Below are 16,189 nucleotides of genomic sequence, written 5' to 3' on the forward strand. Positions count from 1 at the left end.
ATGTGGATTATCTGCAAAAATATGCACATGTAACTATCCTTGCTTTTTACAGAAGAGGATTATGGCCAAATAAAAATCTCACATTCTAATGACTTTTAAGATGTTTTTTTTCCCTCTTCCATACTTTATCTATGAAGTGATGTAGTTACAGCATCTACCAGCAGAGGTTGATGTGAACCTGCTTACCAGACAAACCCTGAACTCCTGTTTACAGCCTTAAGATGGCTACATGTTTAAATGATTCTTACAATGGTGTAAAGATTGTGTTCATGCATGTGGTTATATTGTACTTCAATTTAAATGATCTGCATGTAATTACACTTCTAACAATATCCCTAACCATAAACCAACAATATACAACACACAAAATGACTACAATATATCAAAGGCTTTTATCTTATATAGGACAACAGTGGAAAATGTCATATAAATATAATTTAACGTGCAGGCGTGTGAGTGTTTCTAACATTCAATGGACTTACACTCGGTTGCCACCAGCTGGTAATGCATCTGGAAACCTGAAGCACAGCCACACAACACTCTCCGAGTCGGACCGGACCTACAGTCAGACACATGGCACAGGTTTTCAATAATATTAATAAAAAAAAATTCCTGGCTATTTTTATCTATCAGGCCCAAACACACATTCAGATTTATCATCTATTATATTATAATACAGTTAAACAGCTCTCATAATAAAATCACTATACATCTAAATGCAAGCATAGTAACACATTATACATTTCAAGTCCAGCTGCAAAACTTCAACCCTTAACTCTTTCACAACCAGCGTTTTTAAAAAAAGTTGCCAGCCAGCGCCAGCGTTTTTCATGATTTTCACCAAAGTTTAATGCCTTCCAGAAAATGTTCTTCTTTAAATATATAAACATACAATATACCAAAAGAAAGAACAGACCCTCTGCTTTCAAACAAAAAAAAACCGTTTCATCCTACCTTTAGTGGTTCTTCTGAAATCAGCTTTTGAATATGGGTTAGGTTTTTGCAAAAACACCATATTTTGAGCAAAAAGCAGAGATAATTCAATTTTTGTGATAATAGAGGTATTGCGGAAAGACGGAAAATCTCGTCATTGGCGGGGAAGCGTTTTCTCTTAATTGACGAGATATCTCGTCAATGGCGGGGAAAGAGTTAATGTAAATCACTTCAGTAATAACATCACCGACCAGAGAGTGATTACATCACAGACCAGAGAGTGATTACATCACAGACCAGAGAGTGATTATATCACCGACCAGAGAGTGATAACATCACCGCCCAGAGAGAGTGATTACATCACAGATCAGAGAGTGATTACATCAGAGACCAGAGAGTGATTACATCACAGACCAGAGAGTGATAACATCACAGACCAGAGAGTGATTACATCACAGACCAGAGAGTGATTACATCACAGACCAGAGCGTGATTATATCACCAACCAGAGAGTGATAACATCACCGACCAGAGAGAGTGATTACATAACAGATCAGAGAGTGATTACATCACAGACCAGGGAGTGATTACATCACAGCCCAGAAAGTGATTACATCACCGACCAGAGAGTGATAACATCACCGACCAGAGAGTGATTACATCACTGACCGGAGAGTGATTACATCACCAACCGGAGAGTGATTACATCACCGACCGGAGAGTGATTACATCACCGACCAGAGAGTGATTACATCACAGATCAGAGAGTGATAACATCACCGACCGGAGAGTGATTACATCACCGACCGGAGAGTGATTACATCACCGACCGGAGAGTGATTACATCACCGACCGGAGAGTGATTACATCACCGACCAGAGAGTGATTACATCACAGACCAGAGAGTGATTACATCACCGACCAGAGAGTGATTACATTACCGGCCAGAGAGTGTATACATCACCGACCAGAGAGTGATTACATCACCGACCAGAGAGTGATTACATCACCGACCAGAGAGTGATTACATCACCGACCGGAGAGTGATTACATCACCGACCGGAGAGTGATTACATCACAGACTGGAGAGTGATTACATCACTGACCGACCGGAGAGTAATTACATCACCGACCGGAGAGTGATTACATCACCGACCAGAGAGTGATTATATCACCGACCAGAGAGTGATAACATCACCGCCCAGAGAGAGTGATTACATCACAGATCAGAGAGTGATTACATCACAGACCAGAGAGTGATTACATCACAGACCAGAGAGTGATAACATCACAGACCAGAGAGTGATTACATCACAGACCAGAGAGTGATTACATCACAGACCAGAGCGTGATTATATCACCGACCATAGAGTGATAACATCATCGACCAGAGAGAGTGATTACATAACAGATCAGAGAGTGATTACATCACAGACCAGGGAGTGATTACATCACAGCCCAGAAAGTGATTACATCACCGACCAGAGAGTGATAACATCACCGACCAGAGAGTGATTAAATCACCGACCGGAGAGTGATTACATCACCGACCGGAGAGTGATTACATCACCGACCGGAGAGTGATTACATCACCGACCGGAGAGTGATTACATCACAGACCAGAGAGTGATTACATCACTGACCAGAGAGTGATTACATTACCGGCCAGAGAGTGTATACATCACCGACCAGAGAGAGTGATTACATCACCGACCAGAGAGTGATTACATCACAGACCAGAGAGTGATTACATCACCGACCAGAGAGTGATTACATTACCGGCCAGAGAGTGTATACATCACCGACCAGAGAGAGTGATTACATCACCGACCAGAGAGTGATTACATCACAGACCAGAGAGTGATTACATCACCGACCAGAGAGTGATTACATCACCGGCCAGAGAGTGTATACATCACCGACCAGAGAGTGATTACATCACCGACCAGAGAGTGATTACATCACCGACCAGAGAGTGATTACATCACCGACCGGAGAGTGATTACATCACCGACCGGAGAGTGATTACATCACAGACTGGAGAGTGATTACATCACTGACCGACCGGAGAGTAATTACATCACCGACCGGAGAGTGATTACATCACCGACCAGAGAGTGATTATATCACCGACCAGAGAGTGATAACATCACCGCCCAGAGAGAGTGATTACATCACAGATCAGAGAGTGATTACATCACAGACCAGAGAGTGATTACATCACAGACCAGAGAGTGATAACATCACAGACCAGAGAGTGATTACATCACAGACCAGAGAGTGATTACATCACAGACCAGAGCGTGATTATATCACCGACCATAGAGTGATAACATCACCGACCAGAGAGAGTGATTACATAACAGATCAGAGAGTGATTACATCACAGACCAGGGAGTGATTACATCACAGCCCAGAAAGTGATTACATCACCGACCAGAGAGTGATAACATCACCGACCGGAGAGTGATTACATCACCGACCGGAGAGTGATTACATCACCGACCGGAGAGTGATTACATCACCGACCGGAGAGTGATTACATCACCGACCGGAGAGTGATTACATCACAGACCAGAGAGTGATTACATCACCGGCCAGAGAGTGTATACATCACCGACCAGAGAGAGTGATTACATCACCGACCAGAGAGAGTGATTACATCACCGACCAGAGAGTGATTACATCACAGACCAGAGAGTGATTACATCACCGACCAGAGAGTGAATACATCACCAGCCAGAGAGTGTATACATCACCGACCAGAGAGTGATTACATCACCGACCAGAGAGTGATTACATCACCGACCAGAGAGTGATTACATCACCGACCGGAGAGTGATTACATCACCGACCGGAGAGTGATTACATCACAGACCGGAGAGTGATTACATCACAGACTGGAGAGTGATTACATCACTGACCGACCGGAGAGTAATTACATCACCGACCGGAGAGTGATTACATCACCGACCAGAGAGTGATTACATCACCGACCAGAGAGTGATTACATCACCGACCAGAGAGTGATTACATCACCGGCCAGAGAGTGATTACATCACCGGCCAGAGAGTGATTACATCACCGACCAGAGAGTGATTACATCACCGACCAGAGAGTGATTACATCACCGACCGGAGAGTGATTACATCACCGACCGGAGAGTGATTACATCACCGACCGGAGAGTGATTACATCACAGACCAGAGAGTGATTACATCACCGACCGGAGAGTGATTACATCACCGACCGGAGAGTGATTACATCACCGACCGGAGAGTGATTACATCACAGACCAGAGAGTGATTACATCACCGACCAGAGAGTGATTACATTACCGGCCAGAGAGTGTATACATCACCGACCAGAGAGAGTGATTACATCACCGACCAGAGAGTGATTACATCACAGACCAGAGAGTGATTACATCACCGACCAGAGAGTGATTACATCACCGGCCAGAGAGTGTATACATCACCGACCAGAGAGTGATTACATCACCGACCAGAGAGTGATTACATCACCGACCAGAGAGTGATTACATCACCGACCGGAGAGTGATTACATCACCGACCGGAGAGTGATTACATCACAGACCGGAGAGTGATTACATCACAGACTGGAGAGTGATTACATCACTGACCGACCGGAGAGTAATTACATCACCGACCGGAGAGTGATTACATCACCGACCAGAGAGTGATTACATCACCGACCAGAGAGTGATTACATCACCGACCAGAGAGTGATTACATCACCGGCCAGAGAGTGATTACATCACCGACCAGAGAGTGATTACATCACCGACCAGAGAGTGATTACATTACAGACCAGAGAGTGATTACATCTGATCTATAACTAAAGTCCTTCACAAAAATGCAGTTATCTCAGCTTTTACTCAAAATGTTGTATTTTTGAAGAAACCCAAACATATTTCAGAGGTGATAAAAAGAAAACAAATGAAGGTAGGATGAGATGTTTTTTAAAGCAGATGGTCTGTTCTTTCATTTAATTGTATGTTTATATATTTATAGAACAACATTTTCTGGAAGGCATTAAACTTTTGTGAAAATAATAAAAAATCGCTGGCTGGCAATGCTGGCGAGGGAAGAGTTGACCTTTGTTTTGAAAAAGTGATAAAATCCCACATATTGTGTCTAAGATTATCCAAAACTCAAGTGAAAATTGTGGTGCTTATAGCAACTATACAGTCTTGCTGGAGTTTCACTACTTGGCATGTACATTCAGTCTTAATAATTCATGCTAAAGGAACTTTCAGAAAGAAGAGCGAACCTGAGGCCAGGGCTCGAGCCCCAAGTTCAACTTTACTTTTAAAAACAAAAACTGGGTTACTAACTGTCTTCTCTGTTGTTATCTCAAGTGTTGGGGAGTGAGTAGTTAACTACAAGTAATGATGCTACTAGCTAAACTACGTGTTTCTGTAGTTTGATGGTTCGGTTGCTTTTAAAATAGTGTGACTTTTCCAGTGGTTTAATACTTTTTTCCAGCAAGTAGATGTTTTATTACAGCCTAATGCTATGTTCTGTTGTGATGAACCTGCAATGCCTTAACTTCTAATAGTTCATTGTTGTGCAGCTAACTATGTTTTAGTTAGCTTAAGTACTTAAACTGATAAGTAGCTTGTAGCTAAAAAAGTTGCTTGTCCAAATACAGTTTCAAAGTAGCTTCTCAAACACTGGCCTTTATCTTTGCTCAGTTGATTTTGTCTGTGTGTCTGTTGTCATCTGATGCGTGTAATGACTCACAACTGTGAAGTGCCAATTCAAAAAAACTGAGACACACTCGGCACCATGAAAACACTCAACATCATGATGGATGCTTCCTAATGTTTAAGCTAGCTACCTGTGTGAAGTTAAATACCAAAATCAACATGAGAGGATTCATTGGACATACACATTTAGATTAGAGATCAGATGTTAATCTTACCTTTCATGACACTGTTGCCACTCATCTGCCTCCAGCCAGAGCAACAAAAGCATAAAACTCCTCCGATATTCCCTGAAACACAAGAAGAAAATCACAGACATCTGTTACACAAGTGTTCTCTGATGGGATTCAGTTTCATTTTAATATCAGGATCAGCTAATCTAAAAACAGTTGATGAGTGATTGTTTCATGACATTCTGCACACCAACCTGAGCAGTTAGTTAGTTAGTTAACAGAAGAAAAAGAAGAAATCAAATCCTATTGAGACTTTCCAGATCCTCTCATGTAAGTCTCCAGGGTTGAGCAGTTATTTAGCTCACTGCTAATGATGCAGACGTATCTGTTTACTGTTTAGATCAAAGTTATTCACGGATCTTCACCGTACTTTTATTAGCATGACTTTATGAAAACTCAGTAATTACTGGCCTGAATTAGTTTAGTGATTTGGGGCAAACCAGTAGTGCTAATAAACTGAAGTCGTTCCACTGCAGATGATCAACATAATAAATACACAAACAAATAAACTGAGTAAAAATACACACTTCAGGATTTTATATCTTCATTTAAAATATCATAATCATAATCAATTTATTAAGTTTGCCCACACCCTACAGTACAGTATGATGACCTGATATTTCAATTGGCCACACCAAAACCATCAGATCAACCAGACGCATCAGATTCACAAATCAGATTTCAGTCCTTAATTTGTGCTCTAAGTCAACAGTTTATTTCATTTCAAGTGTGATGTTAATGTGGTTAATGTGATGTTTTGGGACAAGCAGTGATTGTGCTGAACTTTTAAGCTTGACTCTTTAAATCCATTACAACATCAATGAAGAAGAGTCTTCACTTGTGTATGAGAGAGAAAATAAGAAGTCATTACATCAAACTAATCCCAGAATAACACAAGACTACATTACAAATAAATTAATAAACAGACCTGAATTATTCATTGTAAAAGCTAAACTAACAAACTTTGATTATGTAAAAGAGAGAGAGAGAGAGAGAGAGAGAGAGAGAGAGAGAGAGAGAGAGAGAGAGAGCACAGCACAGGATTCACTGTCAATGACAGTTTTTCCATTATACAGATGTCATATATTTGTTTGATTGACCAATCACAATCAAGTATTCCATTAAGATGGGTTTGTGCAGATACCATCATTGCATGAATTATTAAAACACATTTTTTTCAGTCTGATAACAGGAGTTGATCTGTAGAGAGATTCAGGCATGACTTTAGGGTTTAACATAAGTAGAGCGACTGAATGTTAAATCAGTCAGATAAACGGTCAGGAGGGGTCAGATCTACACATTTAGATGAAGTTTAATACGTGACGGTCTTCAGATCTCTTTACTGAGCAGAAACTCTTTGATGGGGAATCATTTGTGTCCTTAAACGCACAACATCTGTGTGCTAATTTTGGCTCTGTTGCTAATTAACAGCTTGAGACCGAAACACAGTCACAAAAATAGTTCTCTTTTGCGCACGTGTGTGTGTATAACAGGTACACACACACACGCACGCACGCACGCACGCACGCACGCACGCACACACACACACACACACACACACACACACACACACACACACACACTTCTGTGCAGCAGATTTGACACCATTCTGTCAGTGTGTTTTGTGCTCACTGTGCATCAAAAGTGAAGACAGCAGCAGAAAACACACTTCTCATTTCTGAAGCATTACTCTCTGTCTGTCTGTCCGTATTTGTCTGTATGTGTGTCCATTTGTCTGTGTCTGTCTGTCTTTGCCTTTGTATATGTGTGTGTGTGTGTGTGTGTGTGTGTGTGTGTGTGTGTGTGTCTGTCTGTCTGTCTGTCTGTCTGTTAAACAGCAGCTGTTTAAGTGTGCTAGAGCTTTCTGCTTCATGCTGTGATCATTTCAGTCCGTTTATAAAGTCAACATTAATTAATGTAAAACAAATAAAGATTTGCATTGAAAGTTGTGAGTGTTGTGCTTTGATGTTTATTAGGGAAGAAACTGAGATCAGGTGACGGTGAGCACAATGGACATCCATCATGAGACACATACAACTGCTAACATCTACAAGAGAAATAATGCTCTGAAAGAGATGAATGAAGGAGAGAAGTGTGTGTTGTGTATAGATCACCACTAGTGTGTGCTGTTTACTCAGGAATGATACACATCTCATCACTCACTTATAACATTTAAAAGAAAACATCATTTCTTCATGAATCATTGAGATCCTAACAAGTACACACACTGCTCTAATCACATCAACATTATTCAAATCATTCAAAATCTATAAACGTTCTGCAGGACAATATTGCACTGAATTTCATAAACAATAACTCTAAACAATAGTTGTAATCAGAATATTAATTGCACACTGGGTTTAAACAAACATACTAATTACACTGATGACTCTACAGACTGCATCACCTGAAACCACACGCACTTACACATGCACGCACGCACACGCACGCACGCACGCACGCACGCACGCACGCACGCACGCACGCACGCACGCACGCACGCACGCACGCACACACACACACACACACACACACACACACACACACACACACACACACACACACACACACACACACACACATACACACACACACACACATTCTGGTTTCCATGTTTTGTGGGGACATTCCATAGACGTAATGCATTTTATACCATACAAACTGTATATTCTATTCCCCTTACCTGCCCCATTCCCTAACCCCAACCATCACACAAAACTTTCTTGTACCTTAGATTTTCAATAAACATCATCTTGTTTGATTTATAAGCTTGTTTCCTCATGGGGACATCAAAATGTCCCCACAAGGTCACAAAAACACTGGTATTCCTATCTTTGTGGGGACAATTGGTCCCCACAACGTGATAATTACCAGGTACACACACACACACACACACACACACACACACACACACACACACACACACACACACACACACACACAGAAAAACAATGCAATGATTTTAAAGAAAAATAGTTTCCATCTTCAGACAACATACCGGGAAGAATCACATTAAATTCTGTAACACAAAACTTGTGTGTGAATATTGTTTGTGTTTATATGAATGGTTTATGTTAGGAGTGTAATATCTCTAGAGGTTTCAATGTTTGACTCAAACACATCATTAACTTCCAGAAGCTGGAGTGAAGAATGTGACAGACAGCACTTAAATACCTCGCTCTGTCTGTCAAACTTTACAAGAAGCGCAGTAATATAATGCTGAAGGCTGGAAGATGTCATGTAAATAAAGCTTTGACTCGTGTGTGTTTGTGTTTGTTTGCATGTGCAATGAAATTCAAATCACGGCTTTATGCATAAAATAATAGTGCTGAGTTTAAACACATCTAAAAATAGAGAAGAGATTTGGTGGAGCCTGTCGCACACTCCAGAGACACTTCAGACGAATAATGAGAGAGAGAGAGAGAGAGAGAGAGAGAGAGAGAGAGAGAGAGAGAGAGAGAGAGAGAGAGAGAGAGAGATAGAGAGAGAGAGAGAGAGAGAATTTTTTTTTTGAATTTTGAATCTACTTTATTCTACAAGTTTTACACAACAAACATACCTCATATTACAAAACACCTAAAACCCACACAGCAATTACAAATTATTCAACCCAAATTGAAAAAACAAGATCATCATCTATAACAGTACACACAGCATCATTATAACTCCATACATCATTAAAACCTTCAATATTCTTCATTAAATTATAGAACAAGAACTCATGTCTTATTCTTGCTTTCAATAGTCTCCTGAAAGTACCATCTAAATCATCTCCTCCCTTTCCCTCTATTCTTTTTCTTCTTGTCAAATAGATGGCTGACTTGGCTTGACCTATAATAAAATTCAATAAGCGCCCTTTTCTCCTATTTTCTCTATAATATTTAAACCCATAAATAAACACAACATTGGAGAAAACAACATTAAACCCAGTAAAAATTCCTTGAAGTCTTGAAAACAAAAATTCCAATCTGTTACAATACAGAAAACAGTGAAAAATCGTTTCCCTATCATCACAAAAAGGGCATTTGCTTTCAATAGACTCATTTATAATACTTGTAAATGCATTTACAGCAACAATTCCATGCAACACTTTCCATTGCAAATCTCCAGTAATTTTGGTCAATGGTGGCTTATACAGTGTTCTCCATGCAGGACTGCATTCATTTTCAACACCAAAATGTATTTTCCAAGGAATATCTCTTTTACTCAATAACTTCTTTTTATTCAACACTTTTACACTCAATTCATATAACTTCTTTCCACACATTGTACTGAGCTCTAGACATTCATCTTTCAATGATTCAAAAACTGGGCTAGATAACTCTTCTTCAGAAAAATCAGGACAGATCTCAATGTCCGGAAAAGAGTCAACTTTATCTGGCACACCTCCATTGTCAAAGACCCCTATAAGGGCCAACTCATCAGCATTTAAAGTTTCTTTGAGCCTCTCCAAAAAAGCTCCAACTGTCCTTTTTGATTTAAATCCCAAATGTTGGGCGATTGCATCAGTCTTGTCAAACTTACATCCACAAATGTTCAACAATTGTCCCAATGTTATCACTCTTGAATTTATCAGGCTATTAGTCAGCCCAGGAGCTACTAACTCTCCAATGTCCAACCTTGCTTTACCCACTAGGGGTTCATTCAAGAGCCAAAAAAGCGACAGTGTAGATGTCCTTCTTGATGGAGTTAAAAACATCCAGGCTTTTAAAACGCTGAAATAGAACAATGGAAGTTCTTTAAAATCTCTGTCCGCACCCTTAGTCCAAAAAAGGTTTTTAGCAAGTCCCCATTTTCTCACTTGCTCAAATATCAAACTGGCCCCTGCTTTCCAGATGTTTTCTTCACCAAAGAGAAACTTTTGTACAAACTGTAACCTGAAAGCAGTTTTTCTACTTTCCAAGTGAACAAGGCCTTGGCCTCCCTCATCTCTTGGTAAGAATAAAACACATTGAGGAACCCAATGTAAATTGTTCCAAAAAAAATTAACAAGCATTACTTGCAACTTTGATAACAGGCCTGCAGGGGGTTCTGTCGATGCCAACCGGTGCCACAGAGTGGACGCCACCAAGTTGTTAATTATAAGTGTGCGCCCCCTATATGACATTCTGGGAAGTAACCATTTCCACCTTCTCAATCTTCCCTCCATCATTTCTTCTATTCCCTCCCAGTTCTTTTTAACATACTGTTCATCTCCCAGAAAAACTCCTAAATACTTAATTCCACCTGAAGTCCATCTTAGACCGCCAGGCAGACTGGGTTTTCTTTCACCCCACCCACCTACTTCAAGAGCAGCACACTTGTTCCAATTTACTTTTGCTGATGATATTTTTTTAAATTCTTCCACAACCATTTTTATATTTTCCACATCTTTCTTATCTTTAACCACCACCATTACATCATCTGCATATGCGGACAAAGTAAAATTATGATGTTCATTCACAGACACACCCATTAAAACCTTTTTCAGTTTCAATAAAAAGGGCTCAATGGCTATAGAGTATAGCATCCCTGATAAGGAGCACCCTTGCCTGATTCCCCTTTGAACAGAAAAAGGAGCACTCAAACCACCATTGACCTTTACAATACTCTCAATGTCACTATATAGCATCTTTATCATTTTAACGAAGTCCTGAGGAAAACCAAACTTTCCAAGAACATTCCATAAATAATTGTGCTCTACTCGATCAAATGCTTTCTCTTGGTCTAATGAAATTAGACCAAAATTTTGTCCTGATATTTTTGCTACCTCAAACATATCTCTAACTGCAGAAATATTGTCAGAGATCGATCTTTCGGGCACACAATATGACTGATCTGTGTGTATTATTTGTCCCATCACTATCTTTAGCCTGTTGGCTAAGGCTTTCGACAATATTTTCAAATCCACACACAGTAAGGAAACGGGTCTCCAGTTATTTATCTCCTTCAAATCCCCCTTCTTTGGTAACAGGGTTAAAACAGCACGCCTGCAACTAAAAGGAAGGGTACCTTGAGATATACTGTCATGCACAACTTCTAAAAAATCACTGCCTATGATATTCCAGCAGGCTTTATAAAAATCAACAGTGAGACCATCAATTCCAGGAGCTCTATTCTCCATGCTTTTTAAGGCTTCATACAGCTCGCTCTCTGTCAGTTGTGCTCCTAATTTAGGTTTCTCTGCATCTTCTACTTGAGGTAATTCACTCAAAAAATCCTCACTCAACTGATTGTCCTCTTCATATTCACTTCTATACAATTCTTTATAAAAACCAGTAACTCTTCTTCGAATGTCTGAAGGTTCATTTAAAACTTCTCCATTAACACCCTTAAGACAGTGAATAAACCTACTTTGGCCATTTTTTTTCTCTAAGCCAAAAAAGAACTTAGAGGGAGCATCCATCTCTGAAAATTCCTGAAACCTAGACCGTACTAAAGCCCCCTGTGCTTTGTGTCCTAGCAAATTTTCCAGAGCCTTCTTCTTTTCATTTAAAACCTTACAATATTCATTTCCTCCTGTGACTTCAATTAAGCCTTGAACTTCAACAATTTCATTTTCAAGTTTTTTAATTTTTCCAACTATGCTTTTAGTGACATTGAAATGGTATTGTTTACACAACTGCTGTATTTGCTTTTTTCCCAATTCCCACCATTGTTGTATACATGAGAACATTTCTTTTTCTTTTCTCCATTGTTTCCAAAAAAACTCAAGACATTGCTTAAAATGAACATCTTCCAACAATACACTGTTAAAAATCCAATATGCACTTTTACTCTTTAAACCATTAATAAAAACAGTGACTGTCACCATTGCATGATCAGAGAAAGCAACAGGATTAATACAGCATGATTTCATAACTTGCAATTGATGTTTAAAACAATATATTTGGTCTAATCTTGCCATTGAGAGCAAATTATCTTTTATGTGTGTCCATGTATATTGCCTATTCAAACCATTTAACTCTCTCCACACATCCACTAAATCACTCATTTCGATAAGGCGTGTTAAAGCCTTTCTAGAAGCTGTGTGAGGTTCTAAATGGTTCCTGTCAATATCCTTTGCTGTACAATTAAAATCACCCGCTAACAATAAATAATGTTCAGGATCACAATTCTGTAATACATTGGTTAAAGTCTCTAGGAATTCCATTCTTTCACTTGCTATGACAGGAGCATATACATTAATTAAAACAAATGATACCCCATCATATTTTGCAGAGACCTTTAACAATCTTCCTTTTACAATCTCTTCCACTTCATAACTTATTGGGAGGAATTGTTTTGCAAACAAAATTGCAACACCTGCCCTCACATTTGTTTTATGACTTAAAACCACTGTCCCATCCCATTCTTTTCCCCAGTCAACCTCATTTAAACAATCACTGTGTGTCTCCTGTGCAAAAACTATATCAACATTCTTCATTTGCCACAGATGAAAAATGTGGTTTCTTTTATTTACATCCCTTGCTCCATTTAAATTTGATGTAATTAGTTTTAAATCAATTATTATAAAAGAAAAGCATACTCCTAAACATAGCCAAGCCAGCCACCATTTTACATTCTTCTCTTTGTTTGTGTCCATTTTACGATTGTTCTGTGCGTACCTTTTGCACAATCTTTTTTAAGCGATGTATATCTTGGTTAGATAAACATTTTTCCCCTCTCTGCTTCATTAAAAATTTTGCTGAATCAATGAAAAGTTCTTTCTCAGGGAAAAAGTCTGTCACAACTACATTTCTTTTACCTTTTGTGCTACTCAAAAAACTTTGCACCCTTTCCAAACTATATCCACTTTCCTTGCTTTCTTCATTCTCAACAGATTCTGAATAGTCTGACAAATCATCTAAAGAGGAATTATCTGACAACTCATCTGTGTTACAATCATTTTTCCCTTTAACCACTTCCTGACTTTTTCTAAATGCCTTAGACTTCACACCTTTTTCATTCATTTTGGCTTTTCTTTTAACCACCGGAACTTTAAACCTTTCCTCTGTGTCAACCAATCCTTCTTCCTCCATATCACTTTCCAGGTTCTCATTTATTTCTCTACTTTGTGACATTCCAGTCTCTATACTTTCACTTTCTCCCTGCAAATCACTACTTTTCTCTTTAGCATTTTCCACTTCTTTATCAACCCCTCGTTTCTCAACATCTGGGGCCGTATTCACAAAGCATTTTATCTTACCACTAAGAGTACTCCTAAATCGCACTAAAAGATTTTAGCTAAGAGTTTTCTCTTAAAAGTTATTCACAACGCCTTTCAGACCTACTTTTAGTAAGGAAAAATGATAACTCCTAAACTAAGAGTGAGTCTTCGTTGCTACGGATGACGTCAGTTCTCATGCACGAGCTGCCTCGCAATGACCACGGTGATTGGTTGTTAGATGACAGCTGTCATGCGTAACATAACACAGGCACCAAATCATGGAATTACAACATTGAAATATGTCTGTGTCCTACACAAAATAATAATAGTAATGCCATCAAAATGCATATATTAAAGAAAAGTCGTGAATGAAATTAAATTAAATCAAGGTAGGCTATAGCCTAATACCCAAATGAAAACCGCCAATTGCCTAATAATAAAAAACGACATTACATTAACACTTGCTTGATTAATTGACATCCTATTAGCCTAAATAGACTACTTAAAGCAAGGAAATGTTGCCCATATTGAAGAATCCTAATGTAATAAATAAATGACGGTGGATTATGAACTCGCCAAAACGGAAAAGAAAGCCCAACTGGATGCAGGATCAGTTACTGCTGCTGTTCCAGTTGGTGCTGGAAAAAAAGAAACGTAATAAAAGGGAAATTCGGCACTGATATATCAAGCAAAACTAAGCGTGAGACATGCGAGACAATGATGCGCGGGTCAATGTACAAAACAACCGGCACCCGACCAACGTTTTCAACTAACCCGCCCGCAAGTCGGACCGCAAAAAATCCGCGGGTGACCTCAGGCATCCGCTCATTTCGGATCAACCCGCGCATTACTGATGGGAGAGGATTTGTTGCAGATCAATGCAGCATTCCCGCTTGTGTCGCGGACCCCGGACGACTGCGAGAGGCGGTGGTATGCATTACAATCGCAGTAGAGGGTCGAGATTGCAGCCTTTAAACAGACTAGCATGGCAACAGGTATGCCTATAATATTAAATATTTAATTTCATTATTGTTTCATGTAATTCTAAAAAACTTCCTGCTTGCCATGAATGTAATGAATTATGAAACAAATGTTATAAACAATATGCTTACATTAAAGTGTGCTTTTAAGTATGTGCAATGCTTTTGAGTTGGTGAAACTGTCCATGTTAAGGAGGATCAGCACCTAAGACATTTTAAGATCCTTTGTGAATAGGTCTTAGTGAGTTAGGAGTCCTCTCGACTTCTTTTAAGCTGTCCCAGACTTAGGTGCTAACTTTTAGGGCTAAAATGCTTTGTGAATTACTCTTAGTGAAAAAAATTAGGAGTCCTAAATTTAGGAGTGACACACCCAGTATTTTTAGGAGTTGCTCCTTAATTTGCCAGTTAGGAGCTACTTTTAGCCTTAAAATTATTTGTGAATACGGCCCCTGATCTTTCATTGCCCTGAGGTGTTCCCCGCTCGTTCTCATTGATTGCTGCACCGCCGCTTCCCGCGGTAGATGTACCTGCCTGCGCTTCACTTTGTTCTCTTACCCCAGCCTGCGCAGGCGTCGCTCGTTCAGTGCACATCCGAGCTAAGTGACCATGAGTCCCACATTTAAAACACTTCATCGTCTCAGTTGTTGCAAAAATCACATAATCAAATCCATCGACTTTAAATTTTAACACAATATTCAATTCCTCCACATCATTATTTAAAATCATAAACAGCTGTCTCCTAAAAGTAACAACATGTTTTAAGAGGGGAGACTTAGATCCTAGTGGTATCTTTTTAATAGCGGACACAATTTGGCCATATCTTTGTAACTGTTGTTCAATTATCCCATCGCTTATAAACGGAGGCACATTTGACAAAAGCACTTTTTTCGCAGGATTAACAAGCGGAAAAACTTGGAAAAACTCATCCTTCATCACAATGCCCTGTTCAACAACAATCGGGACTTTGTCAACTGTTTCCAAAAAAACTACAACCGCGCTGTTCATCCTAGACGCAGATTTTATGCAATCATATCCTACTATCTGCCCGACCGCTAAACTACACTCCTCCACAGAGTGTTCCACGCCGACCGGTATTTTAATACCGTGCCGCCTCGTTAACTGTTCCAGCGCCATGCCTCACACGGGCACTGGCTAATGGCCAGATTAAACTCCTAAACAAACTTTC

At 39.6% G+C, this 16,189-nt stretch overlaps 1 protein-coding gene across 31 annotated transcripts in view; it reads right to left on the reverse strand.

Annotated features, from left to right (window-relative positions):
- The window catches only part of ptprda (protein tyrosine phosphatase receptor type Da), a 341,854-nt gene that overhangs the window by 208,639 nt on the left and 117,026 nt on the right, over window positions 1–16,189 (reverse strand). For all 31 annotated transcript variants that reach the window (XM_065249635.2, XM_065249633.2, XM_065249632.2 and 28 more), the window contains exons 4-5: window positions 5,881–5,952; window positions 483–559 (exon numbers count right to left, since the gene is read on the reverse strand). The gene's annotated coding sequence lies outside the window, so the exon portion shown is untranslated. The remainder of the gene's footprint in view (window positions 1–482; window positions 560–5,880; window positions 5,953–16,189) is intronic.

Source organism: Paramisgurnus dabryanus, chromosome 2 (assembly GCF_030506205.2).
Source record: "Paramisgurnus dabryanus chromosome 2, PD_genome_1.1, whole genome shotgun sequence".
Taxonomy (NCBI): Eukaryota; Metazoa; Chordata; class Actinopteri; order Cypriniformes; family Cobitidae; genus Paramisgurnus; species Paramisgurnus dabryanus.